We start from the raw sequence: 21,093 nt of genomic DNA, 5'->3' as shown, positions 1-21,093 counted from the left end.
GAGTGACAGTTCGATTTATCTGCAAAGTGGGCGCGATGCGGACAGAGACCTGTACGAAACAAAACTTTGGTACCAACCCGTGTGCAGTCGATATGCGTAACAGAACGGTAAGCGTCGGCCTGTGCCCACGCATAAATATGTGCGACATTCATGAATTCCTTGTCCTACAGACGAGCTTCGTCACAAGAAACCGACCGCAAGCCTACTGACCACTCGAAGAATGCAACTACGTTACAAGCGGCTGGGTTAAGAGCCGCGGTTGAAGCAGACGAACTCGCTCTTTGCGCAATTACGTGCGTGCCGTCCAACGTTTATACCAACTAAACCGCTGAGTTATTGTAGCTGATATTCTGCATATAAATGGCGTTTAGTGGCCAGTATCTTTTATACTAAACTTGTTTGGTGTACTTGCCTCAATCGATCAGAAGAAGTCGGATGTTTGCATCGTCTGTGGCAGTAAGGAAGCAAAAGAAACCGCTGCCACAGGCCACAGCGATGACACCGGTAGCGCCACCTCGTTGCCTTGCGGGCTCGAAATAACTTTTTGCAACAAAACTCTTTAAATAAAGCGCAGTTTTGGCCAAGCTAAACTTGATTTGTTATTAGAGATAAATTTGTTTATAAAGTTCTTCAAACCTTCTGCAAAACAACTCTGCCCGCCTACGTTCCTTCGCCGAATCTGCATGCGGTCTGCTTTGATTAGCAGCCGACACAGACGATGCGAACATCCGACTTCTGATCAAATGAGGCAAGTACGGCAACACAAAGTTTAGCGAGTCCTCTTTGAAGGATTTTATTGCAACAAAACACGACGAGGAGGTGTTGGCGGCGCGCTGAATGCATGCGCATGACTGCAAGCGATACATTGCCGCGCTGCTCTTTTACCGGGAATGTGTCTTCCCAGTGCGTGAAGAACAGTCGTGCACAGATAGTGACAAGAGCTGGCTGCTAGGGCACATCCGGAAGATTCCAGTCCAGCCCATTTTGACATACATTTCTCACATTCCATGATACTTGTGTGGTTGAGCCGTGCCAGTCATACGTGGCATCGCATCTCGGTTCGGGTGGAGTTGTTCGTGTGTACTTCCGGAACCTTAAAATGCAGAGGTCGTTCACGCAGCTCTTCAGCTTCCGTTGTTTACACTGTACATGCGTCTATTACAGTCTACGATAGCTCAATAAACAACATATAGCTGCGGATGCCACTGCTTGTAGAACCGCACCACAGCACTTGATACGTACGTTCGCCCTGTTCGTTCCGTGGACACAGAAATGGCCGACTGCGGCTCAATTACCCACAATGCACAGCGCACAGCTCGTCAGTGAATACCCCCTATAGAGAGGATCATTCGCATCAGAGGTGCCTTTTGGAGCGTAGGAATTACTGCGCACATTCAGCAGCGAGTTTTGGCTGATGCCTCAATCGACCCTTGACGTCACAACAGGTGTTTGCATCACAGCGTTGAGACTCCGTGCCTACCACGTGACCACATGCATACAACTTGATCACTTCATAAAAAAATAGAAAGCGAAAAAGAAATTGAAATTACAATTAAGTAAATGATTTCAAGCCCCTAAGTTTACGTAGGAATGCTACCTTTGAGTGTGCCCTCAACGGTGGTGTTTCATGAGCCGACGATCGATATTCCTTCGACAGCTGAAAGAAAACTTTTTTTTTTCGGTATAGGGGGTATTTACATGACGTCACAGCTGACGTCAGTGTGCAGCCGACGCCATCTTTGCGTCCTGTTCTGACTAGTACTAGTACAGGGCGGCGGTTAGCTTAGCTGTTCGTGCGCGTCCGTTTGCTTTGTCACTCTGCCTCATGCCAGCACCAGTGTTATGAAAACTCAATCGGTATCATGAGTGACAGTTCGATTTATCGGAAAAGTGTGCACGATGCGGAGAGAGACCTGTACGAAACAAAACGTTTGGTACCGACCCGTGTGCAGTAGATGTGCGCAACTGCACGGGAAGCGTCGGCCTGTGCGCACGCATAAATATGTGCGACATTCATGAATTCCTTGTCCTACGGACGAGCTTCGTCAAAAGAAACCATTCGCAAGCCTACTGACTACTCGAAGAACGCAACTACGTTACAAGCGGCTGGGTTAAGAGCCGCGGTTGAAGCAAACGAACTCGCTCTTTGTGCAATTATGTGCGTGCCGTCCAACGTTTATACCAACTAAACCGCTGAGTTTTTGTAGCTGATATTCTGCATAGAAATGGCGTTTGGTAGTCAGTATCTTTTATACAAAACTTGTTTGGTGTACTTGCCTCAATCGATCAGAAGAAGTCGGATGTTTGGATCGTCTGTGGCGGTAAGGAAGCAAAAGAAACCGCTGCCACAGGCCACAGCGATGACACCGGTGGCGCCACCTCGTTGCCTTGCGGGCTCGAAATAACTTTTTGCAACAAAACTCTTGAAATACAGCGCAGTTTTGGCCAAGCTAAACTTGATTTGTTATTAGTGATAAATAAGTTTATAAAGTTTTTCAAACATTCTGCAAAACAACTCTGCCCGCCTATGTTCCTTCGCCGAATCTGCATGCGGTCTGCTTTGATTAGCAGCCGACACAGACGATACGAACATCCGACTTCGGATCGAATGAGGCAAGTGCGGCAAACACAGTGTTTGGCGAGCCCTCTTTGAAGGATGTTATTGCAGCAAAACACGACGAAGAGGTGTTGGCGGCGCGCTACATGCATGCGCATGCCTGGAAGCGATACCGCGCTGCTCTTTTACCGGGAATGTGTCTTCCGAGTGCGTGAAGAACAGTCGTGCACAGATAGTGACAAGAGCTGGCTACTAGGGCACATCCGGAAGATTCCAGTCCAGCCCATTTTGACATACATTTCTCATATTCCATGATACTTGTGCGGTTGTGCCGTGCCAGCCATACGTGACGTCGCATCTCGGTGAGGTATCTCGTTCGGGTGGAGTTGTTCGTGTGTACTTCCGGAAGCTTAAAATGCCGAGGTCGTTCACGCAGCTGTTCAGCTTCCGTTGTTTACACTGTACATGCGTCTATTACAGTCTAAGATAGCTCAATAAACAACATATAGCTGCGAATGCCACTGCTTGTAGAACCGCACGACAGCACTTGATACGTACGTTCGCTCTGTTCGTTCCGTGGACACAAACATGGCCGACTGCGCCTCAATTACCCACAATGCACCGCGCACAGCGCGTCAGTGAATACCCCCTATACGAATTGAGTCTGATCCGGATAGTCTGTTTTGAGGTTGTGGTTAAATGTACGTCGGAAGAAAGAAGTGCACTTTTCGTCGGGTGCATCGAAGAAATCCAAACAATTTTTTTTTTTTGTTAATGGCTTACGTATCTAAAAAAAAATTCTGTAGTTTCGGCATCACGTATGTGGTAGTGTTTCCGTCCACTATTGCTTGTAACAGGAAAAATTCACGTTGACATGATTTCATTTGCATTATCGCTGGTTGCGGGCTGGTGTACCTTTGCCCGCTGCTTTACTCACGACTACATATATTCCCCGAATGGGCTGATTGGCCTTCGGTCTGCTTCCTTCGTGTGCGCCACCAGAGTGTTTTTGTGCTGCTACGCACATGACGCGCCGCTGAGTCAGTCGCAGTGCATGCCGAGTGTAAAATTATTCCTGGCTATTTCCAAGAAAACATGAAAATAGCATTTGATTTTCTGTCCTATGGTAATGTCCGCTTCATTAGCATTCTGGGCGATTCCTTTGCCCGCGAGGGACACAGACAGGCCGAGCCGGGACGTGAAAACAAAGGGGTTCTACTCCGTTCGAGGCGCGGCCGGGCCAAGGCATATTTGTCTGGGTCGGGAGTTGTGACCGGAGTTCCGGCCGAGGTATGCGCAGACTCCGGCAGCTGAAAATGGAGGCGTACCTAGCGGACGCCGGCGAGCGAGGCAAGCGGGTGACCTTGGAATTTTGCGGGGTAAATGACCACCGCCAAACGGCGATTTCTCGGACTATTTTGTCCTGGTACCGAAACTCCATCGCCCGCACAAAATCGTCATGGACATCGAAGAAGTTGCCCTCGCCACCGGAAGTTATGCAAGGAGGTTCACCCTCGGCAGTGGGCGGCACCTCGAGTGATCCCTTGCCCCCACTGATTGGATAGTATCGATGAACTTTGTGTCCCCAGCTAGGGAACTGGGGATAACAAACCATATTTAACTGACGGATTTTGTTTGCACAGATAGCTCCGTTTTCCTCTCATGACTTGTACCTTCTTCACTATGTAGAAAGTGTATATAAACGTTCCTTTTTGCCTCTCCTCCCTGGCTGTCTTCCGCCTCGATGCATCGTCGCCTCCTGAGCCCGCTGCGGTGAAGCTCGCCCCTTGAACCCGACTCACTTCACGGACCAGACACACTACATGCAACTTCAGCCGGTCACCTCTCGCGCTTGTCTCTCTCGTGCTCCTAGCAGGACAAAGCATCTGCGGTCCCCTAGTTTCCTCGTTTCTCCGCGCAGGCAATGCTGGGGAGGCGCCGGGAATTGCGCACGGTGAACAAGACCAGCTCACCTGGCACAGTACTTGGCCACAGAATCCAACCCTTGACCCAGAGCCAAGAATTTGCTCTTCCTGCTAAAGAAGGCCATTCCAGCCTCAAGTTAGAGCAGCAAAAGCAACTTCAGCAGTGCCGGATTAGCCATGGAGCGCTGCAAATGGCGCAAGCTTCACACCAAAGCATAACTTGTTGTTTTTTTTCTTAACTTTACAGCGATAATTCGATGTATGTGATGTGCTTTTATATATTCTGCAAATTTCTCATCTTAAACGCGAGAAGTCAACATTTCAAGATCTTTAATAAATTAATCCTGATAGTATTTCTTTGTGCACCGTCGCTTCAACACAATTATAGCAGGTCAGGTCAGATCGGGCTGCGCCGGGCCCGGGCCATAAGTCTGAGCTCAGGGTCGGGCCGGATCGGGCTTAGGGCTCGGGCTCAAAATTTCGGCCCGTGCACACCTCTACGCACACACTCCCGTGCACAGGCGAGGTCTCTTTTGCCTGTGCACGGGAGTGTGTGCGTAGAGCGCCTGTGAGCGTAACTCTGGCTCTCTCTCCGCTCTGACCATCCATGGAGTAAGGCAGGTGCGCTGCATCGTCTGGCTTTGTACGTGCGCGCTCATTTTCACATGAGGCACTCGTCATCTTGAGGAGCGTCTCAAATTCGCATTTGCATGAGGTGATTGACCCCGCGCCTTTAGCGGCTCTGATCTGGTCATTTCCGATCGTGAACGAGATCGCATATTCGCAGCAGTGGGCGTTTCATCCCTGCGGTCTCCATCCTAGTGTCAGCGATGGCTCCTTGCTGGCCAGTTTGCGATCACTGCTGGTGTTCCGCCCTCATTCGTTGCATTTATCTCGACGGTGTCAGTTTGATCACATGCTGCAGCTTTACACTCTAGGATCACCTCGTCTCGACGAGTTTTGTTTCGATCCCTCGCTGCTGCGCGCTTTTCGACGCACCTGACGGAACGCTGACGCCTTCGGCAATATCAGCACACGCGGACACTTGGCTTGTATTACAGCCGGCACCGCTTCGCACGCGCCGACAGAAGGCCGTCTCACCGTGACCGGCTCAGTGCTCGAGGCAGCGTCGGACGCCGTGGCTGCTTCGTCATCGCTCTTGTTCGTGATCTCATCTCCGCGCCTGAGGGGCCGTCTATTCAATTTCGCTGCCGTTTGCCACTGCTCTGCTGAGATCGGCGGTGTGGTGTGAGTGAGCCCAGCTGCACTGATCGCGTGATAGCCATACAGATATAATTCCTCTACGCTGACGCCTTGCAGACGGCACTGGAATCATTTGAGCGTAACCGGCACGATTAGCTGGACCCATCTATTCTCAGGCACATTATCCCTCGCGAACAGCTTCTCTACCGCGGCTAACCATAATGGAACGTGGTCCGAGTCATAGTGTAGCTAAAGTTCTTCAATAATTTAGCGCACTCGGCGGTCGGGTCTATATCCTTCACCGCGCCGCCGAATCGGTACATACAGGTTTGCTCACAATTCACTCATTCACCCGTCCCAGCCACCCACGTTGAGAGGCGACGCACTAGTCCGCTGCGATCGGGCGTCTACGAGTGGTTTCTTCTATTTCTGCTTTCCAGCTTGAGCTTCTACGTTTCGGGCTTCTGCTTCAGCTAACGCTTTTTTTCAATACAGTTCGTGCTTTGTCAGTTCGAGCCTTCTCATTTCCATCTTTGCTAATATCTCAATCTTTCTAATTTCTACACGGGTTTCTTTACTTCGCTTTTTTCGTTTCGCGCGTCCCATTCTATCTTTTCGCGTTTACTGTGTGTTCTTTCTGCCTTCTTGCGACTGCGGGCCACCGCGGTCTTATAGAGGTGTTGAGGTTGGCGCAATTTCTGCTGCCTCCTGTGAGGATCACAGCTCAGGGCCTACGTGAAAGCTGGTCCCAGCCCACACCAAAGCAAAAGTCATCTGATACGTGCGCGCGGGTGTCATGTTGTTTATCAATGTGGCCACCGCTAAAAAGACTCTCATCACCATCACCAAACACGCGCGCTTTTCGAAAAGCGTGCGTGTATCGGCACGAAGTGGGCAAATTTATTGAGCCGTAACGTACGCCGAGGGTAATCGCGTTATGAATACTCCAGAAATTGGCACCGCTATTACAAATGGCTGGCCGCAAACTTCCCAGAATTAGTTAACCAGGTTACTACCGTTCCCCGCCCTCCCTACACACACACACACACACACACACACACACACACACACACACACACACACACACACACACACACACACACACACACAGTTTTTTTTTTTTTTTTTACAGTAGCAATGACGAAAGTAAGGCGGGCTTGTTTAGATTCGAAAAATCTAAAATGACCTCTCCCCGTGTTTTGATGGCGGTATCTTGACGAGACGGTGGCGAGAGATATAATTTTATTTTGCAAACATCTTCGTCAAACGGGATTAAAATTCGTCTGAACATGAAGCTGTTCAAACTGTTTCCGACTTCCGTTACGGTGGTCAAAGAGCAGACACAACGTGGGCCTGTGAAATCTGCAGCGTGAGTATCGTCGGGGTCGCTTTCGGCCGGCTTTTCGCGCTCTGTGCCCCCAGTTGTGTGATGTCGGAGCGCAGCAACGGAAGAAGCCGGAGATCGTGCCGCGGAGGCCGCGCTACCTCCGGACTCGACGGCTGTAGTGCGGTGCTGGAAGGCCTGTTCACGCGCCTTTCCTTGCACGCACGCACGCACGCACTCACGCACACGCAAAGTGACTTTTGGTTTGCGAATGTTATGGAATTAGAAATGTGTTGAATCGTGAAAATGCGACAGCAATATTCATTTGATATCCCGCATTGTTAGGCCGAAGCCCTCTAGATATCTGCAAGGTTGTTTGGCTTGGGCCGACCTGTTATCTCGCCTACTCCTTGGACGAATAAATGCGTTATTATTATTTTTAAAAAAAAACTCAAAAGGCGCGTATTAAAAAATTAATAGCGGGCTTCCATACAAGCTAGTAAGATCCTTTCAAAAATTTTCGGCGGCGACCGATTTGTACAAATCATGCCAGCCCTTCATCGAGTGACGGTAAAACCCGCAGGCTACCAGGTTAACAAAAAAAAAATAATAGAATTGAGTTATTTTGCTAACATAACACAACACAAAAGAGCAAAACAAGAGCTCAACAATGGGAATGCCTTCAGCATAGCAGACACAAAAAGCACTTTGCTTCGCATCCACGTATCAGTGGAACTATGCCGGCTACAGAGCAGAGGCTTCACCCGTATTCCTCCGATGCGAGTTAACTGTATGCAAATAAATATACACGGTCCGGTATTCAGTCTTCATGCAATAGCAAAGTATCAACAACTGACCCTGACCAACACATGACCGATAAAACGAATAGCTTAGATTCACTTAATAAAAGTGACAAGGATTGAGATGCAATTTGGCGGCCCTTTTTCTGGAATAACAGGGAACGTCAAATGACTGAGGCTGACTTATCTGTCCTTTCTTTGCAAATGATTCCAACCTCTTTGCGTAGTTAGCCACATAGGTGCTGCTAAGCTTTATATCCAAGCCAGCTAAATTTACTGCATTCTGTGCAGTATGGCATAGCTTTATTCTTCTTATGTTGCTTTTAAAACAATTTCACCTCAGTCATCCCCTCTTCATCCAAAGGACCACAGTACCTTTGGATGTAGTACATAATTATCAGAACTGTCTCCTTTCAGGGCCTACTGCACGGGACAGTAAGGAGAGAACCTTACTCAGCTATGCATTTCGAGCCTGGTCCACCTTAGCGTTGACACAAAGAGCATTTTTCCAGAAGATATCTTTTTCAAAACTAATAGAGAACCTTTAATAACCCAACTTGCCAAAAACATTCATACACAAATATGAATACAAACAGTGAACTTGGCTTTTGCTGAACCCTGTAGCAATTTTCAACTCAGGTCGGCACATGGAGCAGTTACAGTAGCTGCAACGTGAAAAAAAGCTACCACTCTTATAGTAGAAATTAGAACCACACGAAATAAATAAAGAGAAGCGCTGTATACTGGAGATATAAAAATGAACACCAATGACTTTAAGAGGAAACATGGCATCAAGATACATTGCCCTCACTTCGAACAAAATCCTGACAGATTGGGTTTGAAGCAGTAAACATGAAATGCACACACGTTCAGTTAGCCGCACTGTTGGCGAGGCACTTCAGGATCTCGCGTCCAATAGCCCGTGCCATGGGCGGTGGTACGGCGTTGCCAACTTGCAGGTGCCTGTCCAGGATGGTGCCAAAAAACCGGTATGTGTCCGGGAAACCTTGCGACCTCGCGCACTCTCGCACGCTGACCACACGGTGTTGCTCAGGGTGCAGGACACGACCTTGCTTGCCCATCGGCTCCGGGTTGGTCACGGTTGTGCTGAAGAAACCGTCCCACTCAAGCCTGCCGTAGAGTCCGGCCCAGTGGTTGTGCCGGTTTCCCGTGTGCGGTAGGCACCAGGGGATGAGCGTGTTGTCTTGGTGGCACGCCTGGTCACAGGGCTTGTCTGAGGCACATGGGCAAACGCCTCGGAAAGCACCGGTCGATGACTTGCCATTCTTGGCATCGTGATGTGTGTAGAGCAGCTTCTTGGTATACGTGACGCCGTCCGAGAGCTGCACGACGATGTTGGGGAGGTCGCGCCAGTCAGAGCCAGGTGTGAGGGGAATGTGGCGTATCCTCGCCTCGACCAAAGGAGCCATCGCCTTGCAAACGTGGTCCCGGAGCACAGCACCTCTTCCGCGAAGAGTCTTCTGGAAGGGAGTCAAGGGCTTTGCGCCATAGGAAATCTCGTCCAATTTGGCACCATTGCGGATCTCGGGAAGGTCCGACATGACGTCGCCAATAGTGACAGTCCTGAGAGGCGCGGACGAGGACCACTTGCAGTTGGACAGGTATTTGCGGTCGTCCACCACGGCAGTCAGTTGACAGGCGCGCGGCACAAACACATGCTCCGGTTCGGGATACAGTGGAAGCTTCTCTCCTGGTGCCGCCGCCAGGATGATGGCCCTACGGCGGGTCTGCGGCACCCCATAATTCCCCACCTGCAGGACTCCGAAGGTGCACTGGTAACCCATGCTGATGAGGCACCGCAGGGTCAACTTGAGAACCATGCTGCGCTTGAATGAGACGAAGTTGCGCACGTTCTCGAGCACGAAGAAACGCGGGCGGTAGTACTCGCAGTAGCTGAGAAATGTCGCGATCAGCGAGTTCTTGAACTGAAAATACTGCCTCGAGCTGAAGGGGTTCATGCCGCTGAAACCCTGGCATGGAGGCCCTCCGCAGAGCAACTCGACATCTCCCTTTCGCGGCAGAGTCTGCCCGCGCTCGTTGGCGGTCTCACCATTCATGACGAGGCGCAAGAGGCGATTGCAGTCGTCGGTAAAGACGGTGGCGTCGGGGAAGTTCATCCGAAAAGCCGTGGCCGCGGGCTCTTCTCGCTCGATGGCCCAGCACGTCTCGCTGACGCCCGTTTGGTGGAAGCCCGCGGTCATCCCTCCGCAACCCGCGAAGACGTCCAGACAGCGTAGCTTGCACTGTGTCACATAAAACTCCTCTGGCGACTCGATATTGATGGCCTTGTGCTGGCCCTTCTTGCCCTTTCCCTTTCCGAGGCAGCCCATCGTTCGAGCCTTGCGTGAGGGCTCCACGAACGTTTTGGTCTCGCTGTCATAGGCTTCTGTGAAGTAGAACCGGTGGGGACCTCGGCAAAGGTAGTCTTCGACCTCTTCCGCCAGATTCTCGCCGTAGACGACGTAGCACTTGCCGCACACCTGGTGCAGCTCGACGATGGCTTCTTCTTCAAAACAGTAGAGAAGGCGAAGGTCCGTATCCTGTTTGGGCTTGTGCGTGTCCTCCGAACGATAGAACTTCTTCACATTCAGCTTGAACGTATCGGAGCCGCCGCTGCTCAGCTTTCCGTAAATGGAGACGATCTTGCCAATCTTGAACGGTTCAGGCACATCAGCATTCGAACTCTTGACGTATTCAGGTCGCTTGCGGTAGTATTCAGGATACATATCCTCGTCCACATCTTCCTTCTTCGCGTTCCTCTTGTTCTTGTTTTTGTCAGTCTTGAAGTCGAACTGGAAAGCATCCGCTTCCAGAAAGACGCACTCACCGGTACAAAACGATTTGCCCTGGTACGAGATGCTTGCGTAGCTGCGCCTGCCGTTCTCTTCCTCGATTACTTCTCCGGGAAGTGGGATCTGTAGTTTTTTCTCGGTTTCGGCGTGACGACAGGAGGTGCAGGAATGCGTCACGTCGCACACCTCAGGACAGATAAACACTGGCGGGTCGATGAACCTTGCAGTCTCTGGCTCGTAGGCCTTCTGGTAAAAGAACGACTTCCCATCGTCCTCGCCACGCAGCGCGCACTCATCTTCCAGACTGTGGAGGCCGCCGCGGGTAAACCAGTCTTGCGGCGCGGGTTTGTGCACCACGGTACATCGGTTGTTCACGGTGCTGAGGCTCTGGTTTTCACATTCGTTGACCAGAAACACCTCGCGAGGATCAGAAGTCTCACCGAGAACAGTGTCCGCGCCCCTCCAGAACCAGTGCGCGTGGAACATTTTCTCGCCAGCAGGAGTTTCATACATGTAGACGACTCGAACCACGTACAGCGGTGTGCCGGGCTCCTTGGGAGTGACCAGCACGAAGTCGCCGCAGCAAAGTTCGGAGCCGTTGACGATGGCTCGCGAGAAGTAGGACTTATTGTCAATGAAAGCGACCGGTTTGTCGTCTACCCAACGGACATCGCTGTCGCCCAGCCTCGTCGTCCTACGAGTAACGGGCGCCTCCGTGTCCACAGCCTTACGGTCGAGGTAAAGCTCAATCTCCTCGGTGTCGCCATCGTCCTCTTCGGCTTCCTCCAAGACCTTGTTAAGACACCTCCGTTCCAAGCAGCACTGCTTCTGTCTTCCGGTACCGCCAAACTTCACCATGTCTTTGCATGCTTTGCACTTGCCACAGTTGGCTGACTGGCAGGCTTCGCAAACGCCGCACCGCTTGCGGCGAGCCGTCGAGTTGGCCGCTTTGTCGTCAATCTGACCCTCGAACAGGACTTCGAAGACGTCTCGAACGAGCGGTGTCGTCGTAGCTAGCGTGCAGACGGGTTTCTTGCGCAACGTTTTGCGACATCTCCGGCGCATTGCTCGTCGCTGACCCAACGTCACACCAGCCAGGTGGACCAGGCTCCGCATGCAGGGACTGGCAACCAAAAGAGCTTCTTCGCCATCGAAGCCGTCGTCGAAGCTCTGCACCTGGTCGATCACGAATCGGGCATTTCGCAACAGCGAGTCCTCGGTGAATTTAGCAACACCTTGGGGCGGAGGTGTCAACTCGAGTCTGTTGAGCAAATCTTCGTACGTGCTGCTAGAGTCCCGCAATAAAGTCTCGATCACCAACTTACTGATGTAGACCTTCTCCTTGATGACTTCGATGAAAGGAGCGTACGCCTCGCTGGGTGCCATGAGCACGTATTCAGCGAACTGAGTGGTGAAAGCAATCACTGCGTTTTCGCCGCCGTCGAAACCGCCCGTCCACCAACATTCAATGGGGCCCAGCGCCTTGTGCATATTCCCCCTTCCGAGGATGGGTCCTTGGCTTGTATGGGCTTCACGTAGCCGCTGAAGTAAAGCTCTACGCCGCGCTCGATCAGGCCGGCGTCGATGCGGCACAGGTGCGTGTGTCGATCGTACACAGCAAACTGCGTGATCTTATGACGCGGTGTATCCATCAAGTTGTTGCCATCGTTGTCGGCGCCTCCGTCTTTAAGCAAGCTCAGCCGATTGTCTACCAGCGCCCGCACCTCGTCAACTGCATCCGGCGGGTCTCCTTCAAACAGCCGCAACTCCGCGGCTTCCTGGAGGCAGCAGGGACAGCGTGTGAAGCTCACCTCCAATACCGGCTGCTGTTTGATCTGGGCCTTGCCGTCCTCGCTCTTGACACGCTTTGCCATCTGCTCAAACAGCTCGGTCAAGGTGCGTTGGCGTTTGCCGTCGACGGGTCGTTTGCGTTTGCTGCCTTTAGGTTTGGTGGCCGGCGGCGGTAGATCCTCTTTGTCGTCGTTCTCTTCGCGCTCGTCGCTCGCGCGGCCCGTACGGTTGCATTCCTTGTCGGAAGAGCGCTTGTCGTTTGTATCCAGCTTTGCCGGTGACACAGGTGCCGCGTTAACGGTTTTCAATTTGCTGGTGATGCTTACACGACCACACCGACCACACGCTGTTTCCCGCGCGGAACTCTTGGCCGGCGCGATGTAGGGGACGAGAGCATAGAGAAAGTAGCGAGACAGAACTCACATCATTTTGCACCGGAGCGTCACGTGTCCATACACGAGCCCTTACGTCATCTCTGGACCCTGGAGCAAAGCCATCGGATTAATGCAGGAGAAGCAGGAGGTAGAGCACTGTACAGGGGGCGTTGGCCGCGCGCGGCGGCGGAATAGTGTCGTCTGCTTCTCGCTGCGCGCTGCAACGCAGCGCGTGACTCCGCCGGACACTCCAGTCAACGAATTACAGTCTCATTTGTTATTATTTTGTTGCTATTGCTTTTGCGTGCACTCGGGACGAGGCAAAAGGACGTTTCATCCAGTTTAATAACACAGGTTCAACTTTTGTTTTTCTTTTCATTTATTTATTACGGGTAAAACCGCGATGAAACCGGCCGTGCATGCACCTTGTGGCGCTGCTGTACGGTCGTTGTAGACTGCCTCGATGCCTTCGGCAGCGCTGGCATTCGAGGCACCATAAGCCATTGTTACAATTTTAAAGTGGTAGCTTATACATCTCGTTCGGCTGAAACGCTGTTGGCGTCGTACTAGTAGTAGTAGTTTTCGGTACCGCGTGTCGGATATAATCGGGGGCTGCGCAAAAAAATTGCATCGTGGTAATTTGTGGTTGCCGTGTGATACAAATAATTGATTGCCGTGTGATAGGCGAGTTAATGAAATCATCGCAATTAATTGAAGAAACGAAATAAAAATTGGGAAAAGATGCTTCGTGGGTGTCAAATTGCTCAGAATAGAAAACCAATGTTTGCTTAGGCTAATTAAGAAAATAGTGTGTGTAGCTGATCATTTAGTGAATTGAAATAATTAGGACAATGAGAAATTTATGTAAAAAGGGGGTTCAAAGGTATCAAATGCTCGGAATGAAAAGGCAGAGCTTGATTATGGTAATCAGGAATATTTAGAGCGTGAAATTGACAAATTAATTAATTGAAATAATGAAATATATAAAAAGGTAGAATCAAAGATGTCAAAATACTCAGAATGGAAAGCCGATTGTTTGCTGATGCTAAGTATCAGTAGAGTGGTATCCGTGTATAAAAATTTGCAGCGTAAAAAATGTGAACAAAAATATTGTCCCTGTTTGTGAAACGCTATTGCGTCATGCCCTAATGGTGGAGCTCCCCGCCGTTGTACCGAATGCGAACAGCACGTTTCGCAGAACCCGCACTACGACGGATTAAGTTTCAAGAAGCGGAGTCCGAGTTTAAGGGTAGCGTCATCCCCCGGCCGGCTATAAAAAAAAAGAGAAAAAAAATTTAATGGTGAAAAAAACATCGTCCTTGAGCGCTTGCTATCGCCTCATACCCTTAACGGGAGAGCTTAGGTGTCCCTGTAATTTTTGTTTTGTAAATTATTTGCTTATTAAATAAAATATGATGCCAACACGGTTTCAGGTCGATGAAATCGTGAAATCCAGCCGTCACGCAAATGACGGGATATCGATGTTTTTACGTGCCAATGCAACTGTTAGGACGCGTTACGGGTTCTAGCACCCTGCCTAACACCCAGAACTATGCACTGCTAGTTCAATAAAATATATATATATATATATATATATATATATATATATATATATATATATATATATATATATATATATATATATATATATATAACATCAGAGTTATTTAATTACTGTGTTACAAAAAAGCGCACATAAATGCATTTGTATAAGGTGCCAACGATTTCTCAACAGTTCACGTAAATTTCCCATGCTAAGACCTTCCCTGCATTGTTTTTGAATAAAATACCTCCATCAATGTTCATACGCATGGTATGCCGGTGATTCAGCTGTGGTGTTTTCTGGCAGACTTACCAAATAAACTGGTCGATATGCAATTAATGACACAATGCCAATAAATTTACGTCATATTTCTTGAACACGACCTGTAATCATTTCATCAGACATTAAGTATAAATCTTATATAGTGTAGGCAACACGAAATAGCCCTAAGTAAAGCAGACATTTCGCCGAGTTGTTACGCATTCGCTTCGCTCGCAACGCACCAAGACGGTTTGTTTTGTTTAGCTTGTTTGTCACCTTTATCTTTCGACCCGCCTCGGGGCGCTGTGAGCAAAACGATTTCAGTCGTGACGGTACAGCGGCTTTTAGTATAGTTTACAAACTATTATTGTTTGCTTTATGGTTGCGTCCAATTTTATTTTGCTTACCTTGCACTTTCTCAACTTTTCAGATGGTGAAGAATGTATTCTTTTCTTTTAAGTTGTTTCGACATGGATGTCGATTGCTTTTGGGTCAGATTTTTGGGGCATCATATTGTTTCGATGTATTGTGAGTGACAGCTTCATGAGAACTGCTTATAGTGCTAGTCGTACCAGTACCCAGACATTTCTTTAATTGCACAAAACGTAATTTCGATTCCGGCCCTTTTTTCTGCACTATTTTGGAAAGAACGAGTAAACATCGGTTTTTTAATGTTGTATGAATATCCGTGAAGATTCCCTCTTTGCAAAATGTGGGTCCTAAAATATTTCATAAGAGAAAATGTTCTGCACTGTGTAGTAACGAACTGCATATGTAGTAATGAACATATGTATACTTATTAAATGAGCCTAAATCACTTAACTAGACAAGTATGAAAAAGAACTGAACAAGTGTAAATGGGGTACGCCTGAGTTCGCAGATGAGCCAACGTTTCGACAAGTGGACTTGTCTTCGTCTGGGCCCAGACGAAGACAAGTCCACTTGTCGAAACGTTGGCTCATCTGCGAACTGAGGCGTACCCCATTTACCCTTGTTCAGTTCTTTTCCATACCGTGCAAACCATCTTCTTCCTTTCGTTCTACCTGAATCCTTAACTAGACAAGGGATTACATAAATGTTCCGCATCTATTTTGGACACGTATTTGTTGGTAAATAAAATGAAATACAATAGAAAGCCAGCAGCCGGGTCTGGGCTTCATGCGGTCGCTAGAGCCATTCAGCGGAGAGCGTGTTGAGAGGTTCTTCCTTTATTTTGGTTCGATGACCTGAAGTATAGCACAGCACGCAAAGCCAGAAACAGGGCAACAAAAAAAATAAATAAAATAAAGGAAGGTACAATGTCAATGGGTGGCCTTTTCACCCAACGTGATGTCGCATGTTGTAATTCTTCGAGGTGCCGGGATAGGAAGCGATGCGTATGCTACACACATGTTCACACTGCTCTAAAAGCGGCTTCGGGATCCACTAGCTGCACCGTGCTATTTCACGAAACAACGTTCACCGGTTCTCAAACATGTTGTGCGGAAGAAAGTTAATGAGCTTTGTCCATCCATCGCCCATTCCGTGTTCTCGCTAAAAAAAATGGGGGGAATTGGAGGACCATCCTGGTTCAGCGTAGGTGGGCGGATAGCCGGCGCTCGTGCCCTCCCTTCTTTTGAAAGCGCGCTTTCACCGCCACTGCCTGGCGCCGGCGACTTCGGCGGCCGATCGAACAACGAGGACATCGCCTGATCAACAGCAACCAATTTTCCAAAAGTACCTTCAAGGCTCGCATCTTGAAGGCGACTTTTGGAGAGGGTACATGCAAAGCGACGACGATGTCTGAAGCTTTCTGAAAGGTCACTGGCCGCTGCAAATGTGAAGTACGCCGTACGAACGAAAAAAAAAAAAAAAAAGAAAGAAAGAAAAAAGAAAAAAGAGAGAGAAAAAGAGATAAGAGCATTTCTTGATGCCCGGGTTAAAGGACCCGAGGCTTATTTTGCTCGTGCAGATCTGATTCAGCTTCCGGATGGTTAGAACGATCGCGTATTCTGTGAAACAGAGCTCAAGGTGGATTTTTTAAATTTTGTAAAGAAGACAAAGAACTGAAAACGCTGCGGCATCGCCATCACCATCGCTGGGCTCCGGCGCCCATCTCGCTCGCGCTGAAGCTGTGCCCTGCGGCTGGTATACCGATCCTGCTGTGCCCGATTTACTGCCAGCGCTAGACCTTCAAACCATCTATTAAATCCACATTTCACTCGATCATCGCTTCGAGGTGTAATTTGCTGCAGTGTTAATGGCAGTTATTGTGATAGAGTAGGAAAGGACAGTTGTTTTTTCGTTGCGCTGAAATGTTGTTTCATGTCCAATATATATAAATATCACAGTGAAAAATTAAGCTTTATCTATTAGTTTCGTTGGCGAATATTCATTAATAAATTGTAAACGGCAAAACGCTCGTCTTGGCAACTTCCGAATCACAGAAGTTTAACTGTGCTCCGTCATTAACTCTAGGACGTAAATTAGCGCCGCTAGTGAAATAATACGTTTATAATGATAGTTCATCATCACTAGCCTCATAAACCGTGCCAATTTAAGTATCGCCATTTCTTTCTTTATTGCATTGTGCGCATCAGCCATTCTACCTGAGCGCAGTTATGCATACACGCGTCTTTAAGTGAAAATCGTAAACGCTCGCCAACTCTACTAATATGAGCATATCAGGAAATTACCGGTTTTGTGTTCCACCCGACCATGGAACCTTTTTTCTTCAAGTGATGGTTGGTTTGGTTGGTTTGTGGGGTTTAACGTCCCAAAGCGACTCAGGCTATGAGAGACGCCGTAGTGGAGGACTCCGGAAATTTCGACCACCTGGGGTTCTTTAACGCGCACTGACATCGCACAGCACACGGGCACCTTGCTTTTACACACATGCTATATGAACGTGGCGCTATAGTTATCCGCAATGGAAACAAATGCCTTATGTTTTATGTTTTCAGCCAAAACGCTCTTGTCCACAAATGGCCACATGCCGACAGTCTACTGTCTCGTGTAGAGAAAGAAAGTCTGCATGTTTGGCGAAATGAATTATGGGAAAACCGACTCAGTAGGTACAATTTTTTTTTTTATTTACACACATTACAGTGTTGTTTTATTGCTGTTTCCTGCAGTGAAATCGCAGTACCCTCAATGCATGACTTATGGGCGGGATGGTAGGAACGGTTCCTATGCGCATAGTTCATTCCTTGAACTTCCTTCGCCAAAACAGCGCAGCTTGTCAACTTTACGAAAAAAAAAAAAAAACTATCGTTGAACGCCCCTCTCTCTTAACTCACCATGGGCACAATGATACCCTGTTTTTTCTTGAAATCACATGAGGCAGCATTCACCTTATTTGCCTATACACGACCGGCCGCTTACTTATACCTCTGCCTCGCTAATACCTGGTAGTCATGGTCGTATGTCGTATATTTCTTTAGCCTTCCCGCGCCTCCTCGACCTTGATGCCAATACTAAAAAGTGAAACGTTATGAAATCCAATGATATTAATCTTATTCAGATGGTCCGGCAATGAAAGACTGGACGCAAACCTACAATAAAAAAAAAAAGCGAACCAACCTACAAAGGAACAAGAAAAATGGTTGCTCCGTAACCATTACTTTGAAGTGAATTGAACTTTATCCAGATTTTAACAAGGGTTGAACGAAGATATAGCCAAGTGTTTGACAGAAACCCGTCAGGCGAGGCGGCAACATAGTAGAAAAATGAACACTCGCTAACAATAAAATAATAACAACAATAATGCTTTTTTTCTTTTTATTATTGAATAAAATTATAATTATAACAATCATTGTTTTTCTTTTTCTTTTTATTATTTTTGCGAGCGTTCATTTTTATAATAAACGAATACATAGTGAAACTTCGTTGATATAATCCCACTTAATACGCTTTTTGGCATAATAAGGTATCCTCTTCTCGCTTAATTTTCGTAGCGGGTCTGGACCCTCAGTTTCGCACTCTCGCTGTCACAGTCTGCAGCGCTGACCTTGGCTGCCGGCCCGTCAAGGTGCTCCGTGGCAGTAACATGTAACAGCTCCGCATGTTTTTCTTTTGAAGAAATCTCTAGGTCGGGGTGACGCTTCATGTGAAGCTTGCTGAACGCCAAGTTTTAGACGCTCTTCGCGGCTTTTTCGCGGGTGTGGAGCTAAGCAATGAAATGCGACTCGTTTCTACGAGTTTTAGAAAAGCTTTCCTCTGGACAGTGAGAGACAAAAAGTCCAGCACAAAGTTGCAGATTGTTTTAAGCGCTATAATAAATGTAGGTTCTGTGCCAAGTATCTTTTATTCGCAACCTTTTGGATATTCAGCTCCTGTGAGAATCGCATCAAGGAGATATCACTGTGTATGAACTGTATATGAAGTTTAGGTCAACGGGGCGTGGTTATCTTTATAACTAGCTTAATTCTGTGATATTCAAAACGCACAGAACACAAATCGAAGACCTTTATATGGTGTTACGACCGTGCATCATCCGCACTTGCGCGCTCTATTGTTCGCCTGTGGGCATGGATAAGTGCTGTGGATATGTGGTGTTGGTACAATGGCTCTAAGTAAGCCTGTTTCCAGGAATCCTGTTTTGTAAGCCTGTTTTGCTTTGTGAAAACCCTGCAAATGCCAAATTGACCCTGTCAAGAGAACGTCTGGAAAAACACAAAGAAATGTCCCCCTGCGGGAGATAGCCGGAAGTGCTTTCTTTCTTTTGTTCACCCTTACAGTCGAGAAGCACCATCGTCCAGTGAGGAATGCCTACTATCTAAAGGAGACGACAGAGTGACATGTCCGCTGACTTGCAGGACAAGAAAGGAGCATGACGCATACGGCCATTAGATGATTTCCCGGGAATGCAGGAAAGATTTGCAATTGTCGAAAACGGACAATGCTGGGAGCGTATGCGGCGCGCACGTGCACTTGGGTTTCTGAGAAGTAAATCCACTTGCCGGAACCAGCCTATCGATTCTTGGCTGAAGAATAGAAATGTACCTCCTCGCAGTTCCCAAGCTTTTCCCGCCAACAAGTGACCAGGCTCAACGAAACAATGCCGAGCCAGTCAGTGCTTCAGACCGTCAGTGCAGTGATGTGTTCGATTGGATGCCGATATCTGAGGGGCGTGCCCTGGATTTGGTTGGTCAGCATCTTCAGAGAGGGGCTGGACATAGGGGGTTTTAAGGACGCTGCAGAGCACGAAAGGTCGCTCTGAGCCCTGGGTAAACGGCTCATCCAGTCGCTTCTCGCTATGAACTCTTAACGCTTGCCATTTTGCTGATGTACCCTTCTTTTTCGTGTAAATAATCTTGTAAATAAGTTTTCACAAAGTGCCATTAAACCTGCTTGTAAATATTTTACCAACTTCGAAGATTCAATCCTTCATCAACCCCGAGTCTCTGCACGCTACCAAGTGAAGGCCGGGTCGACATAGCCCCAGCGTCACGACAACTGGTGGCAGCGGTGGGATCTGAATCTACAAGCCACAACATCTGGTGATTGGAGGTGGATCTGAAGCTACAAGCCACAACATCTTGTGATCGGAGGTGGCATCCCAAGCAACAAGCAGGAGCAGCAATCGGCCAACAAGAGAGCAGCTCGGAACATCGATCGCATGTGTGGGTGAGTGCTTGGCTTTTCTTCTGATGTGGACCAGGTTCTAGAACAGGGTTAGATTTTAGAACTGGTAAAAAGTGTTGAAACGCCTTTAGGTTTGGTAGTTTGCACTGTTGTTTTGGAAGTAGCCGACACTCGGAGCGATCATGGACCTACAAAAGCTGCAGAAACCGGAACTGTTGCAATTGTGTGAGGAATTGGGAATTGATACAAGTGGTTTGGCACGAAAACCTTTGATTATAAAGGCAATCACAGATTTGGGAGCCGATGATGAGGAGCTCAGTGAAGCATGGAACCTCATCGCCCAAAAAAAGGAGGAGCAGCTCAGACAGCAGAAAGAGCGGGAAAAAGAGGAAAAGAGGCGTGAGCGTGAACTTGAGAGGGAAAAAGAGGAAAGGGAGCACGAACGTGAGAAGCTTGAAAGAGAAGCAAAAAAGCTGGACCGAGAAATTGAGCTCCGGAAATTAGAACTAGAGTTGAGCAAGAGGTCGGGCGATTGTCCCCAGCTAGCGGTACCTCGTCTCAACAAGGAGGCAGATTTCAAGATGTCAAAGTACATGCAGCCATATGTGATATCAGGGGATATCGGTCTGTATCTGGCTAACTTTGAGCGAACCTGCGAAAAACTGTCCTTCCAGCGAGACACTTGGTCTCAGAAATTATTGACGGTTCTGCCCTGCGAGGCAGCGGAGGTTGTCGCGCGGCTAAGCAAGGAGGACGCGGACAACTACGAGAAGGTCAAAGCTTGCCTTCTGAGAAAGTATAGGCTTAGCGCCGAGGCGTTCAGACAACGTTTTCGGAACGCTACTAAGTCCAGGGACGAGAGTTACCCTGAATTCCTGTACAATTTAAGAGTAAATTTGGGCGAGTGGCTAAAGAGCACTGATTCCTACAGTGATAG

At 48.4% G+C, this 21,093-nt stretch overlaps 1 pseudogene; it reads right to left on the bottom strand.

Moving 5' to 3' along the window:
- Positions 1-8,418: 8,418 nt before the first annotated feature.
- Positions 8,419-13,291, bottom strand: LOC146184565 (DNA (cytosine-5)-methyltransferase PliMCI pseudogene; annotated as a pseudogene).
- Positions 13,292-21,093: the final 7,802 nt, after the last annotated feature.

Source organism: Amblyomma maculatum, chromosome 7 (genome assembly GCF_055883805.1).
Source record: "Amblyomma maculatum isolate TAMU_Amacu chromosome 7, ASM5588380v1, whole genome shotgun sequence".
Classification (NCBI taxonomy): domain Eukaryota; kingdom Metazoa; phylum Arthropoda; class Arachnida; order Ixodida; family Ixodidae; genus Amblyomma; species Amblyomma maculatum.
Note: the sequence above shows the minus strand (reverse complement) of the source record. Positions and strands in the feature narration are given on the sequence as shown.